This window comes from Aethalodelphis obliquidens, unplaced genomic scaffold (genome assembly GCF_003676395.1).
Source record: "Aethalodelphis obliquidens isolate GAN/ISIS:26980383/991018 unplaced genomic scaffold, ASM367639v1 scaffold38, whole genome shotgun sequence".
In the NCBI taxonomy this organism is placed as follows: domain Eukaryota; kingdom Metazoa; phylum Chordata; class Mammalia; order Artiodactyla; family Delphinidae; genus Aethalodelphis; species Aethalodelphis obliquidens.
In genome coordinates, this window is record NW_020837982.1 from 12,179,853 (window position 1) to 12,205,132 (window position 25,280).

The window sequence follows — 25,280 nt, forward strand, 5'->3', positions numbered from 1 at the left end:
AAAAAGGAGAGGCCCGCGTACCGCAAAAAAAAAAAAAAAAAAAAAAACTAAAGTTTCACTGCTTAGACAATTTGAGTTGGATGGTTTGCTTCTTTTTTCTTATTTGGTTTAATTCAAGCTCTATTTGATTCATGCTTTTCTCTTAACCCTATATTAAGTTACCTTGATGATTCACCTTTAAAATACAGAAGCAACTGACTGCGATCTCTCTTAACACAAGGGGCATGAATTGTTCTGTGCGGGTCAAATAATAATGAGTAACTATAAGATACGTCCTGGTGGCAATTTCATCATTATGACCGGGCTGGTATGTGACTCAAATTCTAGTTACTCAGCAGTAAATATAACTCAATCTTGTGTCTTCTTTGATGTTTTATTCTAAGTATCTTAAATCATTTTTACCGCAGACATTCCTGTATCTGAGAGCTTCTTGGTGGAGCCTTTGTCTTGCCAAGAAATACCTGAAACGATTAGCTCTATCTTCCCTTCTTTCAAACACAAGAGTGCTTGTGGGGAAGAAAACTGATGCTGGAGGAAGGCGGGATAAGACGGGAAAAAATTCTCTTCAATCTTGAGTGGAATTTAGATACCAAATACAGAAGAAGAAAAAATGTCTCTGCTCAAGTAGAAGTTAAATATAAATGTTTCTATTTCTAAACACTGGTTCTTAGTCAAGTATGATGCTTCCTGGGAGAGGGAATTAGTCCTTTAAAACACACTGCAGCTCTGTAAGGTTCAGATGGGTGGGAGTACCCAACTTTGGGGGTTGATGCTGAGCCTGATGAAGTACAAGCAAAGAAACGGACACACGGGGCACACGGCCCTGCCAGATGACAGTGGCTCTCTGGATGACAGCGGCAGACAACTTGGGCCTATTGGATATAAGTGAGCACGTAGAAAGATCAGCTGGTACAAGGGCCCGTTCCCTGATGAGCATTCCCGATGACTGAACTTCTGTGCCCCTTCAGCTGTCGATGACTTCAAGTTTAAAATCCACTTGGGGACTTCTCTGGTGGCACAGTGGTTAAGAATCCGCCTGCCAATGCAGGGGACACGGGTTCAAGCCCTGGGCCGGGAAGATCCCACATGCCACAGAGCACCTAAGCCCATGTGCCACAACTACTGAGCCTGCGCTCTAGAGCCCACGAGCCAAAACTACTGAGCTCGTGTGCCACAACTACTGAAGCCCGCGCACTCTAGGACCCGCGTGATGCAACTACTGAGACTGTGTGCTGCAACTACTGAAGCCTGTGCGCCTAGAGCCTGTGCTCCACAAAAAGAGAAGCCCACACACCGCAATGAAGACCCAACGCAGCCAAAAATAAATAAATTAATAAATTTTTTTAATAAAAAAAAATAAAATCCACTCGGGAACTCTCAAATCACTAAGGTTCCCAGCAGGGTGGGCTGGACCTCATTTCTAGGGCCCAATGTGGCTAGAAATGGGGGTGGGGATTCAAAGTTAATTTCCTAAGCCCTGAAAATCACTGATACTGTTTCATCGTGTAGGTTCATCCAATGCACTGTAAAACTCAGGGAAAACCAAGAAAGGTAACCGTAAATCTGCTTAGCTGCCACAGCAATAGCAAAAAAAAAAAAAAAGAAAATGTTGACTCCGTGGAGAAAATATCAACACTATTAACACTGACGATGCTCTGGTGGTCACACAGACCGTGAAAAATATACATGTTCAGATCTGAAGCAGATAGGAAGATGGACACTACACAGAACCTTCAAACAGCACTTTATAACTTCTATTATTCTCCTTTCTTAGAAAATACTGTAATTCTCTGTTCCCAATGCTGCCTTTGCCACTAGAGTGTAAACTCCTTGGAGGAGATGTGGGTAAGAAGGGCAGAAGGACATATTCCAATGTATCTGTGTACCCAGCACTTAGCACAGTGCGACTAGTGGATGTTGGATAAATGTTTGTTGCGTCAATAAATAAAACGTGCCGTGAGTCTCTTGCTCTCCTGAAAAGACTTGCTGTTAAGATCCACCAGTTCCAACCAAGAGGGATGACGGGGGAGTGTGAATTGCAACTGAAGAAGGATGGGTTGGCTGAAAGACACTGCTCTACTATGGTTTTTGGTGACAAAACCGCTGATGTCAAAGATGCAATGGAGAAGCCTGAGTAAGACTGTTTCATGAAATTAAAGGGAGAAAGACGACATTTCTAAATATTTTTCCAAGTTATTTCACATATATATAATAAATTTAATATCATAAGTAGACAATTGATTATTTCAACTAGAGCCCTAAAATATATATTCCAAGCTGCGCAAGAAATTTGGTAGGAAGGTGGGGTCTTCTTTTCGGAAATACAGGAATTATCTTATATTCAGGGATACAAGCATAGATAAATGAGAGTGAAAGCTCTGGGGGACACCAGAGAAGGCATGGCAAGGAAAATATTTTGACCTGTTGGTAGGGGGAAAAAAAAGCACAAACGAAAAGAACACAATGTAGTAAGGAATTAAAATAGTAGTTGAAGAAAAAAATAGGACGATTTTGACTATGGTATCATGAAGGGAAGGATAGGGGAGGAGGAACCCAACATGGACAGGAATACAGACACTCCAGTAACACAGTCAATGTACTCTGCAGACGCCACGTGACAACACTGTTCACAAAGTGGGATAACTATACACACACAGCCTTTTATCCAAGATGCTCTTAAAATTATTCACAAAACTTCACAGCCTGCAACGAGAAGGGAAAGTCTATGACCACTAGGTCTAATTAGGGTTCTGACCATTTCTCATATGAAAAACGGTAGAGTCCTCTGTGGGACACTGCTCCATCCCCCATCTGGGATTTAGGGGTACAGTTTGCTATCCCCAGCACAGCCTCCTCACTGTCCTAACAATACAGCGGTGGTCCACACAGAATCCAGCTCCTGGGAAGGACTGTCACGACCGAGGATGTTAAGTATTAAATATATTAACCAAGCAACCTTTGGAGGAGGTCCTTGCTAGACAGGCAGGGCTGGGCTCCATGATACGAGAAGTACTGTTTGCCCATGGATGAGATTCATCTGCCATAGAAACCCAGTTCCCTGGTGAAGGGGGGATGAGGAAGCACGTGTACTTGGTGGGGGGCGGGGGTGGGGAGGAAGCGAGTGCAGAGGGTTGTGGGTCTCAGGATGGTCTTGGGAGCAGCAATGACAAACACTAATTTGAAACCCAGAAGTGGTGGAGAAAAGGCTGGGAAACCAACCGAAATAGCATTTGATCTCTGGCCTCTCTGATCTTAAACTGGGCTGAGCCCCCAGCTGAGTTCACTGGGGCCACTGAACAGCTGTCCAACGATAACCGCTTTCATAGCTGTCAGCAACATTTGGTTAGAGCCAGGACTGGGGCTGTTCCCACTCTGTGGAGATGGAAAAAGAGCCTATGTTTCCCTTCATTTTTACCTCTGCTGGAGCTATCCTAAATTAGGAAGTCATCTGGATTTGTAAAAATAATCACTTCTTGGCATGTTCACAGAGTCTGTTGAAATGTTATTTCGGAAACGAGAATTTGGATGCCCGGAGGTCACAGGAGGAAATGAGTCTGGCAATTTGAAAGTGCACCTGCTGAAGTTCCAGGCCCTCTCAGTATTCAAATAATTCATCCATCCTTCCAAACATCTTTTGTGTCTTTTATTTAAAAAAAAAAAAAAGTTCTAAGTTATTACACTTAGTATGAATCAGAAGAGAGCCCTGCTTTTCTTTACATGTGGATTCTGGGGGTTTTCTCCAACATTTTTTCACAATTCAACAAATGCTCACTTAGAGTCTACCTTATACACAAGCACTCTGTGAAGCACGTGTCAATCAGGACAGCTCAGGCTGCAAGAGGCAGAAAGTCCTACTCAGACTGGATTAAACACAGAAACTTGTCTCACGTGATGAGAAATTCAGGAGTACCTCCAGGGGCAGCTGATTAGAGGTTCAGAGAAGTCACTAAGTAACCAGGTCCCTTCCATCTCTGTGTGAGTCTCCTATCTCTGCTGTAACAAGTTACCACAGACTTAGTGGCTCAAAACAACACATTATCTTACAGACCCGGAGGTCAGAAGTCTGACCTGGGTCTCGCTGGGTTAAAATCAGTGTGTCCGCAGGGCTGCGTTCGTTTCTATGGGTTCTGGGGAAGAGCCCATTTCCCAGCTTTGCCAGCTTCTGGAGGTGCCTGCACTCCTTGGTTCGTGGCCCCTTCCATCTCCAACTCCAGCAATGGCTGGTGGAGTCCTGTCACACCACACAACTCTGACACTGGCTCCCTTGTCTCCTCTTCTACTTTTAAGGACCCTGGTAATTACACTGGGCCCATCCAGATGGTCCAAAATAATCTTCTCATCTCAGGGCCCATAGCCTTAGTCACATCTCCAAGTCCCCCTTTTCTGTGTAAAAGTAACATAGTCTTAGGTTCCAGGGACCAGGACATGATCTTTGGGGCCATTACTCGGCCTGCCACAATCTCTGCTCCTCCAGCCTCAGCGAGGGCTTTGGCCTCCAGCCGGTTCCTCTCAGAGTCACAGAATGGTAATTAGAGCAGTTCCAAGTATCACACGCAGACGGTACCTTCCAGAGGAAGGAAAGAGTGAGCCACCTCTTTCTTAGAAGGGAGAGAAAACCTTTGCCAGAGGCCCTAGAAGTGCTTCTCCTTCATGTTTAACTGAGACGGGTCACTGGCCCATTATCAATCCAATTTTTGACAAGGGGAATGGGTTCACTGTAATCGGCACAGATTGATAATTTGGGATGGCTGTCAGAGTCAGCCATCACATTCACTACAGTGTAGCAAATACCTAGAAGAGAATATAATCACTATGTATAGAACACTTATAACTAAAGGTCCAGCCCTGAGCTAGATATTTTACGTGTCACCTAGCTTAATCTCCCATCAACCCTGTGAGGTAGGCGTTAACTCATTCTTACCAAGAAAACCAAGGCTCAGTTTGAATTTTACTATTTATTCTAACTATAGATATTTCTGTTTATACTATTTTATATAGAGATGTAGATGTAGATTTGCTGTCTATTAAGGACAGGAGAGTTGAGTTGAAATCTGTGTTTCTACTTTGATGCTATGACAGTGTCGTCCAAAGTAACTGTGACTTTAAGAAGTTCACCCTATGGCTTGCTAGAAACCAGACTCCAAGTCCTAACTTCGAGTCCGTAGTCATGCTCTCACTCCTCAAAGGCTGTCAGAAATTTCCGATGCGGTATGCGCATGCCTTAGAGACTGCTTAGAGAATGAAGACGATGGCACATGAGGACGAGAAGCTCAGCTAAGCACCAGAAGTCTGAATTCTATAGGTCTATCAGTCAAAGTCCAATCAGGAGACAGAAACCATACCAGCTATTTTAACAGAGAGAATTTAATAGAGAGAACTGTTAACACGATAGAAACTCGTGAAATAGGAACTTGAAAGGGTAAACGCACAACCCTAAGGTATCACGGAAGCAGTATCGGTAGCAAAAGGAATAAGTTAAGATTATTAAAATTAGGAGCCTAGAGGTGGGCTCTATGGAAACGAAACTCAAAGTTCTGCGGAGGAGGTGCCCCTCAGCTGGTGCAAGTGTCTGGAGGGCACCCGAAGAGGCTGACCCTGTGACTGCGGGAAAACTGCCAACTGCATTCAGCTGCTGCTTCAGGAAGGCACTGCTGCTGCTACCAGGGTGAAGAGGCATAGCTGGTGTGATGCGACAGACAGGAAGTAAATGGACAGGGCCTGTCCCTTTTTGTCCTCCAACCTTGCAGCATCCTTCTAGCACTTCCTACTGGCACAGCTTAACAGGAAGCCAGCTGGCAAGGCAGAATGTGGCTCGCAGAGTGCCAGCTCCAGCATCACAAAGGAGAGCCCAGGACGGTGTGTTTGGAGATAGTTATCATATGTGCTCCACAGCTTTCTTAAATCTGATTCTTAAAACTCAGCAGCTACGAGAGGCAATTATCGAAGAGTAGAAAATCGTTTTCTAAAGCAATGAAGGCATTCCTATAAATAGAATGGTGTGCTGAGGGATTTAAGTTAGGAGCTGCAATTCTGATCTTTCAATGATGGCGTGCAATTATTCTAGGAACACAGCTACGACACAAGGCAAATGTTTACACCTCTAAGTCCACTGCTTGGTGTGATCTTAAAGCAAGTCTCAAACTTAGCTGCATGCCTCAACACAGAGTAGGCTGTACTTTTCCTTTAGATCTACAAAGCAGCACAAGAAGGAGAGAAAAATACTTAAATATGAAGTTAAACCATGATCTCTGGCCTCCAGTACTGCCTCTGTACAACACAGATTCCCGGACGGCGGACGGCTCTATGTGCCGAAAACGCAATCTCAAGTGCGTGTCTTAGGAGAAGAGTGTCAGCAGTGGGCGCGTGATAAATGTTGAAAACAAGCTCGGTGGCCGGACACCGGAACCAGCAATGGAGCCTAAGTGCCTCTGATGCCAATCTCAGCCTCTTAAACACACACGCTGGGTCACGCCTCTGAGCTGTACAGGTTTTAATGTATTCTCCACCACGATGCTCTTCAGAATTAGTCTTCTCCCCTAAGTCATCCAATTTTCTGTCCTTTCTCACCAAAAACACTTCCTCGGTAAAAGGCAGAGGATTATTTCTCCAGGTTGTTTTTCTTTTTTAAACTGTAGAAATGTCAGGCGTGTTATTTTCAGAGTGATTTAAACAGCGCTGGTGTTCTAACGGAACAGCAAGAACAAAGATGCTCAAATATTAATCATCCTCCCCGGCTGTCCGCTGGGAGGCGCTGAAAATGGCAACATAACGCTGTCTTCTGGCTTCGAATCTCCGTTACTGCCCGTGCGGCTCGCAAACACTCCCTCCCTTTCCAGAACATATGGAACGATCTCGGCAAAGAATTTGCCTCAGTGAACCCTGACTGGCCAATCAAAACCAGAAGGCTCCAAGTTCAATGACTAATATTGGGAATGAATTGTGCGTGGTGAAAAGGAAATTCTGTGCGCTGGAGAAATTTATACCCTGAGAGCAGCCGTATCACAGGTGTGCAGGATCACCTGGAGAAACTGAACTTTCAAGAAGGCAAGTTCAAACATTTCTTCAGGCCGCACGCCTGTCATCACCAAGGATGAAAAACGGAGCGGCCCGCGGAGGTATCAGCGCTGCCGGGGCAACAAGGGCTGCCCTTGACTGAGGGCTTCCAGGGCTTAGCTTGGGGCCATCGCTGGGCTAAGCCCCGCTGACGCAGGATCCTATTTAGTTTAATCCCACAGCCCATAAGGTAGGTGTTATCATCCCTTCTCTACATATGGGGGACGAAGCTTGGAAAGATTAAGAAAATTGTTCTTGGTGCCGTAGCTAGAGGGGGGGCTCCCCCTCCAATTCCAAAGCCTTTGTTCTTAACCACTGTACTCTTCAATATTCTTTCCCCCTTCCTCATGCCCTGACGTTTGTAGAAAAGGGGAGGGGAGGAAAACTAGATGCAAGAAATATTAAAACCTGGACAGATAGACGTTGTACAAAATGGTCTTGGAAAATATGTGGGGAGCACCTATTTCTAAAGAATGGACGAAATACATTAATCACCTTGGGCAATAAATTAAGGACTATTTCCAAGATGAAAGACATGTTGGCTGCTGAGAAGTTCTAACAGTGACCTTTCAACAGAGAGTGTGGAAACAAGCATTGCAGAGACATTTGCTAGCTCTTCAAATTCTAGGTAAAACAATGAAAACTCAAAAGGGGTATTACAGACTTCTAATCAGTTTCATCCTAAAAAGCCACTGGGGATTAAATCCCCAGCTCGTTTCCAACAACAAAGTGACACCGACCTGTGTGCAGTACGGCCCTCATCCCATCTTCCTCTGCCTGAGGGGTAACGGGGACAGCAATCAGGGTGGCCTGGCGGCTCCATGAGAACCCACAGAGACTCAATTCAACCAGCCTTCACTGACCACCTATGAAGCATGAGGCATCGTAATGACGACTGACGAACAGCTGTTGAGCGCTTGCTATATGCGAGGCAATGTGCCCAGCATGTGTTTTATCCCATTTAATCCTCACAGAAACCCTGCGGGGTGGGCACTATTATTTCCCTGCTTTAAAAACCAGATGACTGAGGCGTAGAGAGGAGTTAGGTCATTTGCCCAAGTCTCTGGCATAATCACTAAGGCTACACTGCAGCCTCTGCGGGGTGAAAGAGCCCCACCCTTCCAGATGCGACCATAATGGAAAGATAAGGATACACGTTCCACTCCCTCTTGCTTCCCTGAAACGCAGGACACCCCTCCCCGGAGCAGGGGGAAGCCGGGGTGCTGACCCCACTCTCCAGAGGGGCTCAGGGCGTGGGAAGGCTCCAGGAAGCCACTCCAGGTCTTGGAGCCCAGGGGTCACCTGCCCTGACCCTCCCAGCTGTCCCGGTCACGTCAGGGCCTTTCATCCAACACGGTCGTTACTGCCCCCTCGCGCTTTTAACCAACGTTCATTCAGAATGGAGCTTGAGTTGATGTGAGATACAGAAAAAACACTTCTTGAGAAGGAGTTATTACTTTGTTCTATTTTAAAAGGCAGGTCCCCGGCATCTCCACCAAAACAAAAGCAAGAACAAGCCCCATAAAAGGTAGAGAGAGCATACACACTAATTCCCAAGGAAAACCATCTTATTTCCCACGGAACTGAGAGAGCCGAGTTCTTTAAGTGGTTTCTCTCTCCAATTAAAAATCTGCCCATTTCATCTTTCCCTTAATTAATTAGTTAATAGTAAGAATTACCCAAGAAGTGTGAAATTTTTAAAAGAATAAAACTATGAAGTCTGCAACTGGTTTTCTTTTTTTAAGTAAAAGAGGTATGATGCTGAAGGTGCCGTTAATAGGACATTGGTGCACATAAAACAAAGCACATCACCATTTCTACTGGGTTTGAGTTTATTATTTCCCAAGTTCTTGAAGAGAACCCTTTATATCTGACAGATTCCAGTTATTTCTGAACAAGCTATAACTGAACAACAGTTTTTAAAGACAGAAGGCCCTAAAATATACAGCTCCCATAATGATACACATTTAACTACAAAAGGTGAAAAGACACAATGTTCCGTATTTTTATCCTAAGTACGAACAAAGCCATGGTTAGAAATAGGGTAGAAGCAATATACTGGTTGAATTCCAAAGACTTATAAACATCATTTGAAAATGCTAGGTATGGGTCAGTCATCTCCAGAGACTTGCATTCTAGTTAACACACATCCCATCTGACCCGTTCATTTCTTATTCTATAGACCTAACAATTTTCAAAGACTTAAAACTGATCCAACGTGTGGTGGACCCAACAGAGATGTACCACACCTCGGTCCTCCTTCAAGGAAGGACTTGGTGCCCCAGCTACTGGGAGTGCTTTCAGCAAGTGGCCTTTGGCCATCAGCCTCCTTAGGGATTGTCCCAAGGGCACGGAGCTGTCTTGCCCAAGGACATGCTCCTCCCAGGGCAGTCCACGTCCAATGACTGATCAAGATGGGGGTCTAAAGGCCCCGTCACGTGAATTCAACATGGGCCAACTCTCACAGGCCATTTAGGCCCCAAGCTTCCCACGGTGTTGGCTGAGGCTGTCTTCAAAAACTCAGCTTCTCCCTCCACCCATCCGGCTTCTGTGGCCTCCCTCGCTCCCACAGATGCTGACCCCCCAGGAGCTCCCTAATACACATTCTGCATAGTAAACTCCCTCCTGAGGCTGCCCGGTATCCAGTCTGTGACTCGATACCTCTATGGAAAAGAAAAAGATATCCAACTCTCAAGGTAAGTGACACAAGAAAAGAAGCTGGGAAAAAAGCTTTCATGATTACCTTGGTACTTTCCCTCCTCTATGTGACCTATGCTCCAGAGGCCTTTAAAACCCAGCCTAGAAAAAGACTGAGCAGCTCTACCTGGGTTGGTCTTTGCATTACTGCAGTCAGACAAGAAGCACAACAGAACTCTGGGCGAGATAAGCTGAGGTACCTGGTCGGCCCACAAACTCCCCTGAGTGGTACTGCCACCTGGTACATAACACACTGTGAACTCCCAGACCATCAGACGTATTCCTATTCACATCCGAGTCTAAGCCCACACGTCTTTCTCTCTTGTACACAGACATGCACGCACACACTCACTCCATGTCTCTCTTCCTTCATGTGGAAAACTGAGGCCTAACTATAGTGGTGGCAGGTTACATGTACATAAGTGAAACACACATACAATCACCTCATCAATTTACATCCCAAACCAGCACCTCAAGCCCCATCTCTCCATGAGCCCAGCTGAAACATCCCTCACAATCACAACTACTCCCCAGACTCTCTGCCCACTTCCCGCAAGTACAAGTTTTTTAAATTATTTTTTAAAACAAAGAAAAACAAAAATGGCTACTCTTATGCTCTTTGATTGGATGATGAAAGAAAGCAGTAAATGAGTATTCAGCTCACTCCCACCTCTAAGACCCGCCAAGCTTAGGATGAGTTCAGTAGCACAAATCCCACGAGTCAGGAGGGAATCCAGAAACAGAAGTGAGAGTCCCTTCTCGACACAGGGCCTCAAATGATCCTACCCGAACGACCCCCAGGGTACAGAAACACACTGGGGTCTCCTTAAGTTCACTTATTGGTGGGTACACAACACTTAACGCTGAAACACGCTTCAAAGGCTGGTTAATTCTTCAGTACACAATAGAATTTTTTTTTAAGTTGTGTTTATGGATTTCAAACTAACCAAACTGGCTGACAGAGCTACTTTGCCTTTGATGTCAACCCAGTTCCTAAACTACCGTTAAAATAGTTAGAACTACTGTAATAACAATTAAAAAAATAGAAGGTCTTTATCACTGCATTCAGAGGATGTTTCCTCTAAAATTCCTCTCCTGGCGGGTCTGTCCAGAAGGAAGGAGAACATCGCGTTCCTCCCCCAAAATACACAGTCCAGACCGGGCTACGTTCGTGCTCCAGCTCCTTTAATGATGCTGAACCATCTAAAAGCACCGCCCTGCAACCTCAGTTCCTTTCCTGCGGTCTCCCCCAGCCTAAGCACTTGGTTCTAATCAGACCACTTCCTTCCTGCTGCTTTGGTTTTTATTACCCAAGTGCTTCAATCCTTTTCACCACCCCAGATGCTAAACAACTTCCACTTTGAAAAGCACATTCTCTGCGACCCCTGAAGACGGGCCAAGCTCAGCAGGTCTTCCATATCAGAGCCGGTCTCACACATTCTAGGGGAAACTGAGGCGCAAGGAAGGGTCCCCGGCAGCTTCCACCTCCTTCCTGTACCCCCTTCCCTTCTGAAGAGCACACGTCTATCCAACTCAGAAATCAAGCATCGTCACTCTGCCACAGATCGTCCAATCAAAGAGAAGTGTAGTGATACGATAAACAAACCACACTGGGCGGAGGCCTCTGTGCGGAAAACAGTTAACATGCCAGGCTCGACTGCTTTTCTTAGGAAAGGCCTGCTCACAAAACTGGCTGGTGTTTGGGAACTCGGATTCGGGGAGGGTTCCCACCGTTAACTGATAAGTGTGGTCACTAGTCCTAAACTGTATAAACAGTCTGGTTTATGCTGAATGCCTGCTTTCCTTCTGGAACCGGGGAACGTACCAACTCCCTCAAAACTAAACAAAACAAGAAAAACCCTGGGCCCCCACTTCCTCATGAGCTTTCCTGGTTGGCAACACTTTACAGGTGTTGTCACAACTGGGGGACGCAGGCGCATCCTGTGCGCCTCCACCTGCTGGAAGGGGCCCGCGGGAAGCTTGTGCCTGGTTTCCCCTGGACTTTGCCCCTTGTGGCTCTTCTCTGGTTTTGCTTTGTACTCTTTTCACTGTAATCAACTGTGATAACCATGAGTATAACTAGAGTCGATTCTTGTTATTCATGGTAGTTCTGTTCTACAAAGTCACCATGAACACTGAATTCACGAATACGGAACCACTGTCCCTAAAGGAAATGTGTACGCGTGTGTATATATTCTATATAGATATAACGCAGACTGTATCTTAAACCCTGAAACAACTCATCCTGGGAGATTCTATTTTATTTTTCAAAAGAGAAAATGAAACCGATAACCAACAAGGGCCTACTGTATAGCACAGGGAACTATAATCACTATTTTGTAATAACCTATAAGGGAAAGGAACCTGAGTAACTGAATCACTGTGCTGTACACCTGAAACACAACATTGTAAATCAACTACACTTCAGTTTTAAAAAAAAGAGAGAAAATGAGGTTCCTAAGTGTCAAGTGACTTGCCTGAGGCTGCCCCACTAACAGGAGCCACAGCTGGGATTCACACCCATCCCACTGGCCCCAGAGCCGCAGTCTCCACCCTTTGGCCACCTCTGCATGCGAGCAGAGATAAAAAGGCACAGCGTCACCTGGTTTGACCTTGGCTGGGAATGTGTTCATCAGGTAACCCCAAATTCTCACCTCTTTACACATGTCCGTTAACTGCCAGTATTGACGAGGCGGGGGTATACATAAATGTTAGTGAGCGGCCGACGATCTGCTGAGTCCTGTGAGTCCTAGCAAAGCACCAAACCCGAGGGAGTGGTCTTGGAGGCCTCCCCCCCAACCCCGCATAACCTCCAAAGGGAGCTCTGGGTTCCCCTTTCCTGCAGAGGCACCAGGGAGCAGGAAGTGCATGATCACTGGGTCGAAGCGGCAGAAGGCAGAGCTCCCAGTGTGACCTGCTCCTGCATCTGTGACTGCTTTGCTCTTCCCTTTGAGATTCTCTGCGGTCTCTGGTTCTGGCCTTTCTGTCCTCTACTCTCCACTCCAGCTGCTAATGTTGGTCCGACAGCCTCCCCTCTTGGAAGTCAGCGAGGAACTGTGGTGCAGCCCAGCGGAAGGGAAGCCTGATGAATCACATGGGCCAGCTGTCCTAGGGCCTGAGGATAAATGACATTTCCCCCGACAACTGTTTCCACAGCTTTTCCTTTGGAAAATCCTCGCCCCTCTCTCTCAACAGATGACCTCTCAGCTGACTTCACAGCCAGGCAGAAACCAAGACACTGACCTAGAAGAAAGGGGTAAGGAGGCACTAGACCAGAGAGAGGTCAACAAAATAAGTCCTTGTGACCCCAAGTGGGCCCAGCCCAGTTCACCAGAGTTAAAGCTAGCAGCGAAGCCAGGTGACAAACATCACGCGTGTGTCTGAGTATCCTTTCTGCAGAGCCAGCAAATTCAAAGAATCTGGGTTCCTCACGTGGCCGAAGGTTTAATCAATCACACCTATTTAACGAAGTCTCTGCTTATGTAACGAAGCAGCGATAAACACTCCTGAGCAATGAGGTTTGCAGAGCTTCTGGGCTGGTGAACACATGGACGTGCTGGGAGGGGGATGTGCCTGGAGAGGGCAGGGATGCTCTGTGGGCATCCCACCCACACCCCTCTGGCCCTCTTCCATTGGCTTTCCCGAGTTGCATCCTCCATAACAAAACTGAAATTGTAAGTCAACATTTTCCTGAGTTCTGTGAGTCAGTCTAGCAAATTATGGAATCCTGAAGGGGGGAGCGGGGTGTGGGAACCCTGTATTTGCAGCCAATGGGGCAGAAATGGTTAGGGATCCTCAGTGCAAGTGAGGGCAGTCCTATGGAGCCCCCACACCTGTGGAGTCTGAGTCTGACGTTAACTCCACATAAACAGTGTCAAAATGGAATTAAATTATTGGACACCCAGCTGGTGTTGGACAATTATTGTTGGAACGACATACTTGCTCTCACTGGTGTTCTCTCTCTCTCTCTCTCTCCCCCCGCCGCCCGTCAACTAGCCCCACTACTATAAACTAGCCCCTTCCTAGAGATGAATAATGAATGTTCTGAGAAAGAGCTGATCTTACATTCACCAAGTATTTAATACCATAAGTGCATGGAAAATAATCACCTTATCTCTAATTGTCTTATCTTTAGGCAAATCCATCTATAAACACATCAGATGATAACTTATAGGTATCACTCCGATCACAGATGCCCTAGAAAACAACTTTCACAGACTGTATTAAAAACTTGTTTAATTGAAGCTTCCAGAACACTAGCTGTTTCAGGAAAACGATTTCTATAGATACTGAGACCTTGTAAAAAATATATATATATAAAAAAGAGACTTTGAGCTCAGGACAGCAGAGCAAGCACACATGGCTTCCTTCCCAAGAGCACAATGCAATGCCAGTAAAAATATTTTTTGAAAGAATAAATCCATTCCATGGTGGCCCTGAAAACACGAAGGAGTGCTATCAGTGAATAAGTCATTTGAAAGGCTTTCTTTCAAAAAAGAAGACTGCTGGGACTGTATTGACAAATCAAAACGGGGGGGGGGGAAGCAACTTGAAATACACATTCAGGGCTACAGATAGGAGCTCTTTCTTCTTGATAGAACCCTGGAGAAGCTCTGAGCTTGGAGTCAATGGCTATTGGGAGCCAAAGAATGGCCTACAGAGAGATGGCTGTGAGGCAGGAGCCAGGGCATCTGAGGGGAGAGCTGTCTAGAGAACAGCTGAGCCAGGTGGCCCTGGCCCTTGCCCCTGTCCCATGGGGACTGGAGTCTGCAGTACTGGATCCCAGCTGCAGCCCCCAGGACAGCTCTCTCTAGAGAGGAGGGTTTGCCTAAGGAGCGCCCATGGTGTTGGTGTCCAGGCTAGCAAATGAGTCAAAGAGGAGCCTCTAGGATAGACACGGAGGTGAAAAAAAATAAAAGACATAAAAAGATGTCACCCTGAGGTTAAAGTTCCCTTTCCCTTAGTGATTTGGGGGTAAGGGTTATACAGCAAAAGGTCCTGAATCTGCTGTGTCCTCTTCTACCCTAAGCACACACCCTAAAGGGAAAGCTGCCTGCTGGTATACCCTGCCTGCCCATATAGAACACATTCAAGAGAAGATTTGAGGGTGAAAAAACCTGCTGAAATACCAACAAAGCCTACATCAGCTACCTATACTCATCAATATGATCCTTGACTCATGGACCTGCCTTAACAAAGTACCAAGACTGCAGGGGGCTTCGACAACAGACATGTATTTTCTCACAATCCTAGAACCTAGAAGTATGAGATCAAGGTGTCAGCAGAACTGGTTTCTCACGAGGCCTCTCTCCTTGACTGGCAGACGGCCGTCTTCTCCCTGTGCCCTCACATGGTCTTCCCTCCATGTGTGTCTGTGTCCTAATTTCCTCCTCTTATAAGGACACCAGTCTTATAGGATTAGGGCCCAACCTAATGACCTCATTTTAACTTAATCACCTCTTTAAAGACCCTACTTCCAAATACAATCACATTCTGAGGTTCTAGGAATTGGGACTTCAACCTGTGAATTTTGAGGGGACATAATTCGCCCTAGAGCAGCGTGAGAAAGACTGAGATGAACAAACCAAACCTTACCTGGAGGACACAAACTCTGCAAAGAGCAGAAGGAAAATGTAAAGTTCTGATTAGTACCACTAAAAGGTTTAAAAGACTTTACAACCTTAAAAACATACTTCTGTGGGGGAAAAGCAATCGTAAGCATTAAAGCATAAGCTTTAACGGTGTTTAAAAGTAGAGTTCTCAAAATTAAAAAAAAAATCTGTTAGAAGAGCTGAGTCATAGAATAGATAAAATAACAAATCAGTAAAACATGTTGGTAAATCTAAATAAAAACACTGACCCTAGGGGAAAAAAAGAGAGCTTCAGTTTAAAACATTATAGAGGAAGACTTTGAAGCAAAGTTAAGAATTCTAAACTTGATTGATTCAGAGATATTTATTTGCTCTAGACTTTGTTAAAAATACGTAAACTTAAGTCTACATGTTAAAAATATAAGAGTGGCTGTGGCCCAAGGTGGGTGGCCTCGCTGAGCATCTCATTCTTGGGTGGAGATAGGGGAAATTCGTTTTCCCATAAAATGGTCATTTCTCAGCTCCTGGCTTTGTATGGAGCCCGTTTTCAGGCCCTCAGGAACCACAGCCCCGGCTCCCATCTCTGCGTGCGTGTTGAAACATTAGTCCCTAGTGTGCATATCCGCTCAGTTACCTCTGAGGGCCACGAGGCTTCCATTCTGCTCATGGCTGTGGGTTAATAAAATACCTTCATTTCTGACACCCGGAGAAACTTTCTTGCTTTCAAGCTAAGAAGTATAAATCAATTTTTTAAAATGTTTCATCTAACATTTCCATGTGTTTGGGAAAGGGAGGGAGGGGCTCCCCATCAGCTCAGTCTACCATTTTGATCGACAGCCTGTACTGTGAATAAAGAGTTAATAACAGAAAACACTTTTAGATCCCTTACGATGTGAGGCCCAACTCTCGGAACTTCACACGTGGCCATTCATTTCACCTTCACACAACACTCTAAAATAGGCACTAAAATCCCCATTTTCTAGACAAGGAAGTTAAGGACAGAGAAAGAGGAGGGTCCCATGGCTAGTCAGTACCAGAGGCAGTTTGGCGCCCCTGTGACGGTCATTTGTGTCATCTACCCAGTGTGTCCAGTCCTCCCCCCTGCAACCAGACGCAGGGGTAGGACAACACCTCCTAGTGGTTTTAGCTCTGACCAAGGAGCTCTGAACGAAACTGACTTGTCACTTCTGGGCCAGAGCACTTAACTTCAGGAACAAGAGCCTCTAGAACTCTCCGACTCTCTGGCACAGTGACCATCAATGTTTGAAATGGTGGCTATTCTATCTATCAGGGATCTTAAGTAACCGTGCCCACCGATGACCCCGCAACAGATATATACCGAAAGATAAAAAAAAAAAAAAAACCACGTGTTTTCTATTTTAAGCTACTTGGGGGTTATTTTTCATAAAAGTTAACTTATTTCTGTTAATATGTAATGGCTTATTATTGTTATTTTCAAAATGAATATTTTTTAAATGCTTTAAATTACTAATGCAATTAGTGTTGATAGATATAACCAATGTAAACAAAAGCTCTGAGGAGTTCTCAGTGATTGTTAAGAATACAAAGCAGCCCTCGACCACAAAGTCTGGCAATCTCTAGACGAGGTAAACACCAACCAAATAAAAGCCTAGATTGCGATATTACTATCTAGTCAGTAGGCCTAAAGGTAAAAAGCAGCAGAGATAAAGAGAGATATTTCCATAAAGATAAACAGATAAAATCACCAAAATAAGATTAAATAATCCTGTATATATGTACCTAATAACCTTTTCTTGACATTTATAAAATAAAAAATTGACCCAGTTACATGGATAAATTGCTAAGTTCACAAACCCTGAAGGCAATTTCATCACACTTCTTTCAGAAACTGACTGGAGGAAGCAGAGCGGTAGTAAAGACACCTAAGCCTGATGTATTAAGTGCATATGAAGCCCTGTCTCCCCAAACTGGGGACCACCCATTCTCCTCAGGCACACAGAGGGGTGACTCGCCACAACGGTTACTAAGCCTCAGAGGAGATGTTAACAAGTTCAGAAGAACCAGTATCATATAGAACATAATTCTCTGACCCTTATGCAGTTCAATGAGAAAACCAACAATAAAAAGATGGTTTAAGGTAGTCATTCCAGTTACAAGCTAAGTACGCACTAGGGATGTCACATACAACATGGTAATTAGCACTGCTGTGCACTGTATATGAAAGGTGTTAAGAGAGCAGATCTTAAGAGTTCTCATCACAAGGAAAAGGTATTTTTTTCCCTGCTTCCTTAATGTTGCATCTCTCTGACATGACGGATGTTCACTAAACCTATTGTGGTAATCGTTTCATGATGAATGTAAGTCAAATCATTACATTGTACACCTAAAACTCATACAGTGCTGTATACCAATTATATCTCAATAAAAGTGGAAAAATATTTTAGAAGATGGTTTAAAAAACATGTTTGGAAATTTAGAAACAATGAGTTAAAAAGCAAAATCAATGGCAATTATGAAATGTAATGGAGTAAATTAAAATAACAGCACTAAATATCAATACCTGTGGAGGGTAAAAGTGGCATTTGAAGGAGGATGTACACAGGCTTTCGTATATTTGAAAAGAAATGGTATTAATTAGCATGGAGCCACAGTGCCGTTCAAAATTACTGTTAACAGGGAGCTCCCTGGCTGTCCAGTGGTTAGGACTCCATGCCCTCACTGCTGAGGGCCCGGCCTTCAATCCATGGTCGGGGAACTAAAATCCCACAAGCCGGGCTTCCCTGTGGCGCAGTGGTTGAGAATCTGCCTGCCGATGCAGAGGACACGGGTTCGAGCCCTGGTCTGGGAAGATCCCACATGCCGCGGAGCAACTAGGCCCGTGAGCCACAACTACTGAAGCCTGGGCGTCTGGAGCCTGCGCTCCGCAACAAGAGAGGCCGTGACAGTGAGAGGCCCGCGCACCGCGATGAAGAGTGGCCCCCGCTCGCTGCAACTAGAGAAAGCCCTCGCACAGAAACGAAGACCCAACACAGCCAAAAATAAATAAATAAATAAAATTAAAATCCCACAAGCCACATGGTGTGGCCAAAAAAAAAAGAAAGAAAAGAAAATGACCGTTAACATGACGGTTTCTTGACTCAGACTGTTGATTGTCCTTCCCAGGAAAATACAAATTCTCCGTAATTTTCAGGGCTTACTAGGTGTTCGCGCTGTGAAGTATCCCAGCCCTGCTCGGAACCCCTCTCTGCAACTTCATCTTGGAACGTCTGCCTCATCACCCACCCTACCAGCGACAAAAGCCTTCTTCGGATTTCTCAAACTTGCAAGGCCCTCCGCGGCCTCACGTGAAAGGTCCTGGCACTACCTGGAATGCTTCACCTGCCCTCCCCCCTTCACTGGCCCACCTTGGCCCAGGTCCTGTAACCTCAGCCACCAACTGAACCCAGACCTCCCTGTCATCCCCTGCCCGGGCAGCCTGGTCTCTGCCTTGACAGCACATCCCACGATGTGAGAAAACACCTTGATCTGGGGGAATGTTCGTTTCATGTCTGTCTCTCCCAGCTAGACTTAAGAGCAGGAAGGGAGGGGCTCTGGTTTTGAGTTGTAATTGTTGCTTTTCCATATAAAGGGCCATACACACAGCTGGTACTCAGTCAGCATCTGCAGAATAAACGCCCCACTGCCAATGTACTTACTTCTTCTCCCTAAAAGTGGCTAAACTCTCAGTTTAGACGCATTAACTGCTACGGGACAATGCACACTATAGAGATAGAGCTGTATCTCCCTTTTTAAAAGTAAACTATACAGATGAAATTACAGGACTGATAAAGTAGAAAACTGAGTAATTTTACATAACGGATGACACCAACCCTATGGATGTTTAGGTCACTGTATAGATAGGTCGAAGGTCACACCTACACAGTGACTCCCACCTTCCCCTCCAGCCTGCTAACAGTTCTCATCTCCCTGGCTCTCTGGACTCTGGGATCAGTGGTCTTCTCCCACGTTTCTCAACCGTGTTACTCTCCTTTCCATATAAGGGCCTTTGCATACGCTGTTCCGTTAGAAATGGTCTTTTAAATCTCAGTACATAGATCATGTCCTTGGGGAAGGCTTTCCTAATCCTAATACACGTCAGGGTCTTCTGTTCTATGTTGTAATGGTGCCCTGTACGTCTCTAACTGGGCATCTGTGCACTTAGCTGTCTAACGTCCGCCTCTCCCTCTAGAACAGAGGGCAGAAACCGAGTCTCACCACAGCTGATTGATGCGTGGGTTCTAGCACAGAGCTGAGCATATAGTCGGCACTCGGTGTTTGCTGAATGAATAGAGAATGTACTAAGGAAGGAAAAATATTACTCTGGATTTGGGGACAGACCTCACTAGGCTTAATGAGGCCTCTTTTTATTAGGAACAAAAGATTATCTAATCCAGATAAAGGAAAGATACGGAGCCAATGAGTAAAACGTGCACATCCGTGTACAGATGGGCTGCGGCTGCCGCTGCTTCTGCATAGCAGGAGGGTTTACAGTGCCTCCAAGTGACCAGAGGGCAGCAGAGAGGGCCGTAGGTCGGGGCGACTGAGTGCAGTTCTTCCCAAAGACGAAGAGATGGCAGGGGGCGGGGGAGGGGAGGGACCTCACAAGCTCCTCTCCATCCTAAGCGTCTCTGAGACTAAGGAACTCACAGATCTCTTTATGAATGAAATGCAGCCTTGAGAAGCTACTCCACGGATCCCAGCAGCCGAATGAAATCTCAATACAGGAAATCTGAACCCAGATCAGCACAGCCACTTGGAGAAAACCGTTCCCCACCAGACAGGTATGTGTCTGTATCCCAAAGTTGGGGGCGGGGCAGGGCGGGCCGCGGTCAGGCCCCCTCGTCAATTCATAAAAGCCTGCTTGGTCTGTAAAGTGTCCGATGGCACAGAGACATGCGCTCCAAGTCCTAGGCTCAGCTCTCCTGGGACAGAGCTCTGGGCGGTGGGATCGGGGTGTGGCCCTGCTCACTTACCACTTGCCAAGCAGTACCACAAACTCCCTGGACCTCAAACCATTGTACATTTCCTTTAAAGGAAAGCAGTTTCTATCTGTCTTCCTTCCTCCAAAGGGCAAGCATATTGGAATTCTGGGGGTGCAGCATCAGACACCATCATCCCCGCCACAGCCACCATCTGACACACTGGCAGAGCTGGGAGGCATTGTTTCAGCATATCTTCTGATCCCTGAGCTCGGCTAGTATGTGATCTCACCATCAGGAAGGCCAAGTGGAGAAGGTGCCTGTGTTACATCACAGAGCACTGAGCCAGGACAAGGCCCAAAATGAAGTACTCTACAGCGCCCTTGGCTTGAACAAGTCGTCTTCTTACAGCGATGCTTCCCGACTGTCAGCATGTCAAGCGCCCCCCCCCCCATAACTTTCTGCCGTGCTCATGCTTCACCTGCACCATTTTTGCTCAATGTTTTTCTTCTTATCAACTCACTATCATTTTCCTGCTCACACAAGTTAACTGAATACGGAGAGTCCGTAGTGCTGTGAAATCAGATTTCAAATGCTAGTCACTTTTATTTCTACCACACCTTATATTTTAATAGTTGCATATTTTAAGTTTAAACTGCTTCTCTCCGTGCTACCTCAAATCAGCTGGCCTAGTGGACTCTGGGAAATTCTGACACCAGATATTCCACAGAGATTCTTTCGCCCAAATGCCCACACATTTCACCAGTACAAGACTAAAGTCTGCAATTAAATTCTGTTATTAAAGTGCTATGCGGTTTGAGAGGTTGACTGGGGCCCCAGAACTGCAAACTTCCTTCTGTGAAGCCCGCTTCAAAGAAAGCTCCTCAAGACGGAAGAGGAGTTAGACACATGAAGGAGTCCATGTTTTCTAGCATAAGAGGGGTTAACCTGAGTTCACTGACAACTGACAAAAAGACAATGATTACCTACCTTAGTTTCCTGTTGCTGTTCTAACAAATGATTACACACTTAGTGGCTTGAAACAATATACAATCGCTCTCTTATAGTTCTGGAGATCAGAAGTCCAAAATCAGTTTCACTCAACTGAAATCAAGGTGTCCCTCCAGATGCTCTAGGGGACAGTTCATTTCCTGGCCTTTTCTACCTTCTAGAGCTGTCTTCCCTGCATCCCTGCCTCTATCTTTGAAGCCAGTATCATAGCACCTTGCTTCAGTCATTACATGGCCGCGCTTCCATGTCAAAGCTCTCTCGGCCTCTTTCTTTTTGGGGCCGCGCCTGGCGGCATGTGGGAACCAGGGATTGAACCCACGGCCCCTGCAGTGGAAGTGCAGAGTCTTAACCACTGGACTGCCGGGGAAGTCCCTTGGCCTCCCCCTTTGAGAAGGACACCTGTGATTACATTTAGGCCCCAACCACATAATCCAGGATAAGCTCTCCGTCTCAAGATCCTCAATGGATTAACACGCCTGCCAAGTCCCTTGTGTCATAAAAGGAAACACAGATTCCAGAGATCAGGATGTGGGTATCTTTGGGAGCTATTACTCAGCCTGCCGCATTGCTTTCAACATGAAAATGCAGCTAGGAGCTCTAACAGACCCTTACAATGGTAATTCACTGACGTGTACGTGAAATCTTTGATCATTTTGTCTAGCTCTTTCAAAGGACACCCTGGTCTCCTCAGTCCCGGTACTTATGCTGTCGGTAGAGATGAGTGGCCTTCCCTGTCACCGTGGATTCTTCCAGAAAGCAAGGAAAGGTTTAAAGATGGACAGAGAAATGTCGAAAGGACTGGCCGAATTGGGGATATTTGAACATCAGAAAGAATGAGGAGGACCAGCACACACTGGCAGAGGTTAGCGACGCAGCATGTTCCCGGTGCTGTCTCCTCCCTCGGAACCGGCTTCACAGCTTGGCCAACGCCCAGATCGGGTCTCAGAAAGACCTACACTTCAGTCAAGTCAGTCCCATTCATTTTCTTGTTTTAGTGTTCCTTTCCAAAGGCCCCGTACTCTTGAGCAGGAACTTTAAGGGGTTTTTCAGTAAAACTGTACCACAGCTGCACTTCGGAACAGCATCTGGGCAGTCAGCCTGACACGAACCCTTCGCCCCCAGCCACCCGTACAGTTCACTGTGGACCGTGGTCCCACGGGGCAATCTCCCTGGCTCGGCCCTCCACCCACCCCTCTCTCCTGCATCCCCCCACCTTCAGCAGATGCCAACCCCCCAAATCCACTAGACCTGCAGGTCTCCCATCACCCGCCTTTTCACTGAGCTGCCTATCCTCTTCCTCATTAGGCTTGGTCACGGGCACGGGAACAGGGTAATTACTGGTGTGGGCCAGGCCCTTTTTAACTCTCTCTGAGAAGATTCCTACAGTGATGATAATTCAACCCTTCGGCTTTGTGGTTACCCTCTCAGTACCACGTACTGTATTTTGTTAGTAAGGTCTGGATACTTGATTCCAAAAATGGCCTGGCTGGCCAGTATCTTAGCCTATTGTTTCTCTCGTGTAGTGAAAACCAAAAGGATAATTCAGTAGGTCAATAAACTAAGCAGAGATATTTACAACCAGAAGTGGAAACCTTCTCCCGGGTCCCAGACGCCTCATTATGTGCTCGGGTCACAATAAAAATCCAGATGGGGCTGCAAGCCTGTTCTCAACACCTCTAGACATAATGGCCTTCTTGACTTTGACAAAAGGAATAAAGGCTGATCACAGTCCTAGCAGGAATATCATTTTTATCCTCAGAGAGTCTCTCTGTCCCTATGAACGAAAATGGCTGACTCTGCCCTATTTCTGAGGAGCAAATGTGCACGACAGAAAACCACCAGCATAGCTGCCATCTCAGTGGGAGGCCACCACAGAGAAAACCCAGCTAATCTTGGCAACTCATGGAAAAATACCTCATGTTTGTCTATGTACCCATATGTGCATCCGGGTCTGGAACGGAGATGAGGGCCGGGGAGGCACAGAGGAAGAGGTGGAAAGGATGGGGGTAAAACGTGTGATGGGAAGAGAGAGTCTCCGTGACTAGGATGGCAGATGTGCACTATATAACCAGGCGAAGGGTCTGTGCACGGGTGGGCTTTCCATCTGTCATGTGAGCGTACGAGAGGCAAGGGAACAGTACCGTACTAAATACATTCTCTCAGCATATTCAACAGGCGCACTGGTTCCCAAACCTGGCAGCCTACTGAAATCATCTGGGGAGCTTTAAAAAAGTACTGATGCTTGGGCAGAACAGCGCCCCCCACCCCCGAGACATCTACATCCCGGAACCTGAGAATGTTAGGTTGCACGGCCAAGGGGCATTAGGTTGCAGATGGATTAAGGTTGCTAAATCAGTTGACCTTAAATAGGAACACTATTCTGGACTATCCGGGTGAGCCGGACATAATCACAAAGGTCCTTAAAACAGGAAGAGGGAGACAGAAGCTAGAAGTCAGAGTGATGCCATGCGAGAAGGACTCAATCCACCGTTGCTGGCTTTGAAGGTGGAGAAGGGGGCCACAAGCCAAGGAATGCAGGCAGCCTCTAGACACTGGATAAGGCAAGGAAATTAATTCTCCCCCACAGCCTCCAGAAAGGGATGCAGCCCTTCCAATACCTGGTTTTAGCCCAATGAGACCCATAGCCGACTTCAGAGCTCCAGAACTATGAGGAGGGGGTTGCGCTGTCTGAAGCCACTAAGTTTGTGGTAATGCGTTACAGCAACAACAGAAAACCAGCTCAGGTATGGCCTGGGATTTGGAGGCTGAGAAGGTCCTCAGGTGATTCTAATACGCAGCAAAGTATGGTGCTTACTGAACAAGATAGGGACGTGCCAGTGTGATTGCTTATGCAAGAAAATGCACGGAGACCTCATCCGGGAAGTCAGCAAGTCACCTCACCAAAGTAGGCACCATCCATCCTTGACCATGGACCACGGTTACTAGACATGGCTTATCTGAGCACATCACAGGATGCACGTGCTTTACCAGTGTGTGGCTAGCGTCCTTTCTAGACTGACCCACTCAACAGGCTAAATTTCCTTGGGATAAAGAACAATTATACCTCTGACAGGCAGATTTCCTACAGAGCTAATTTTCTTATGAATACTGTCTTTCAAGGAAGGAACTGGCCAATAACTGGGTTAGATGCAAGTACATGAATTAGTACATTCACATCAGCACCATCAGGAAAGGACTGAATTGTCCTCCTCTCTGCCCTTAAACCATTAAGAACCTCTATTAGGATGGTAGAGCTAGAGGGTTTCTCCATTTGCTTTGGTGATCTATTTATTTATGACAGATGGCAGATGGATAGAATTAACTTTTTATTCATTTATGACAGATGAATGGAATAGTACTGTGGCAACAGATGAACTCAGTCTTTGTAGAGATGAAGAAAAGTGGGACTTGTATAACCTGACAGGTGCAGCCCCGCTTTGGAGCAAGCACATGCCCGCTCCCAGGGCTCCAATGCTCGCCCATACAGGGTAACCTTTCTTGAAAGCCGTTCCACCGTGAGCCTCCATGATACTATGACACAAGCTGAAACCTTTTACTTTTTACTTTTCTCTCCCCATTTTGTCTTCCTTAGAGAGAAAGCTAGTGTGAAATTTCATTTCTATCCCTTACAACTGAGGTGACGTTACGGGGTCCCTCAGCCGCTCTGGGCTTCACCCCTGACAAACAGCAATAACATCACCTTCCCAGTGCTATGCGCTGATTAAATGAAACGGCACAGATTAAAGGGCTTAGCACCTAGTAGGGGCCTTCAATAAACGCTTACCTCGCTGAAACTCAACTATTCTTCTGCTTCCACCCAGCACCTCGCTGCTGAAGCTGCTCACATCTCTTCCCTTTGGTCCTGTCCTCTCGCCGAGCTCTAGTACCTTATCTCCCCTGTCCACTTGACGCTGTGACTCGGATTCCTCACTGGCATCTCTCATTGGACGGGTCCAAACCGGACTTAGGATCTCCACTCACAAACCAG

The 25,280-nt window shown here is 46.1% G+C and overlaps 1 protein-coding gene across 3 annotated transcripts in view; it reads right to left on the reverse strand.

The window, feature by feature from the left end:
- STX8 (syntaxin 8) overlaps positions 1-25,280 on the reverse strand; it is a 235,795-nt gene that overhangs the window by 145,547 nt on the left and 64,968 nt on the right. The window lies entirely within an intron of this gene.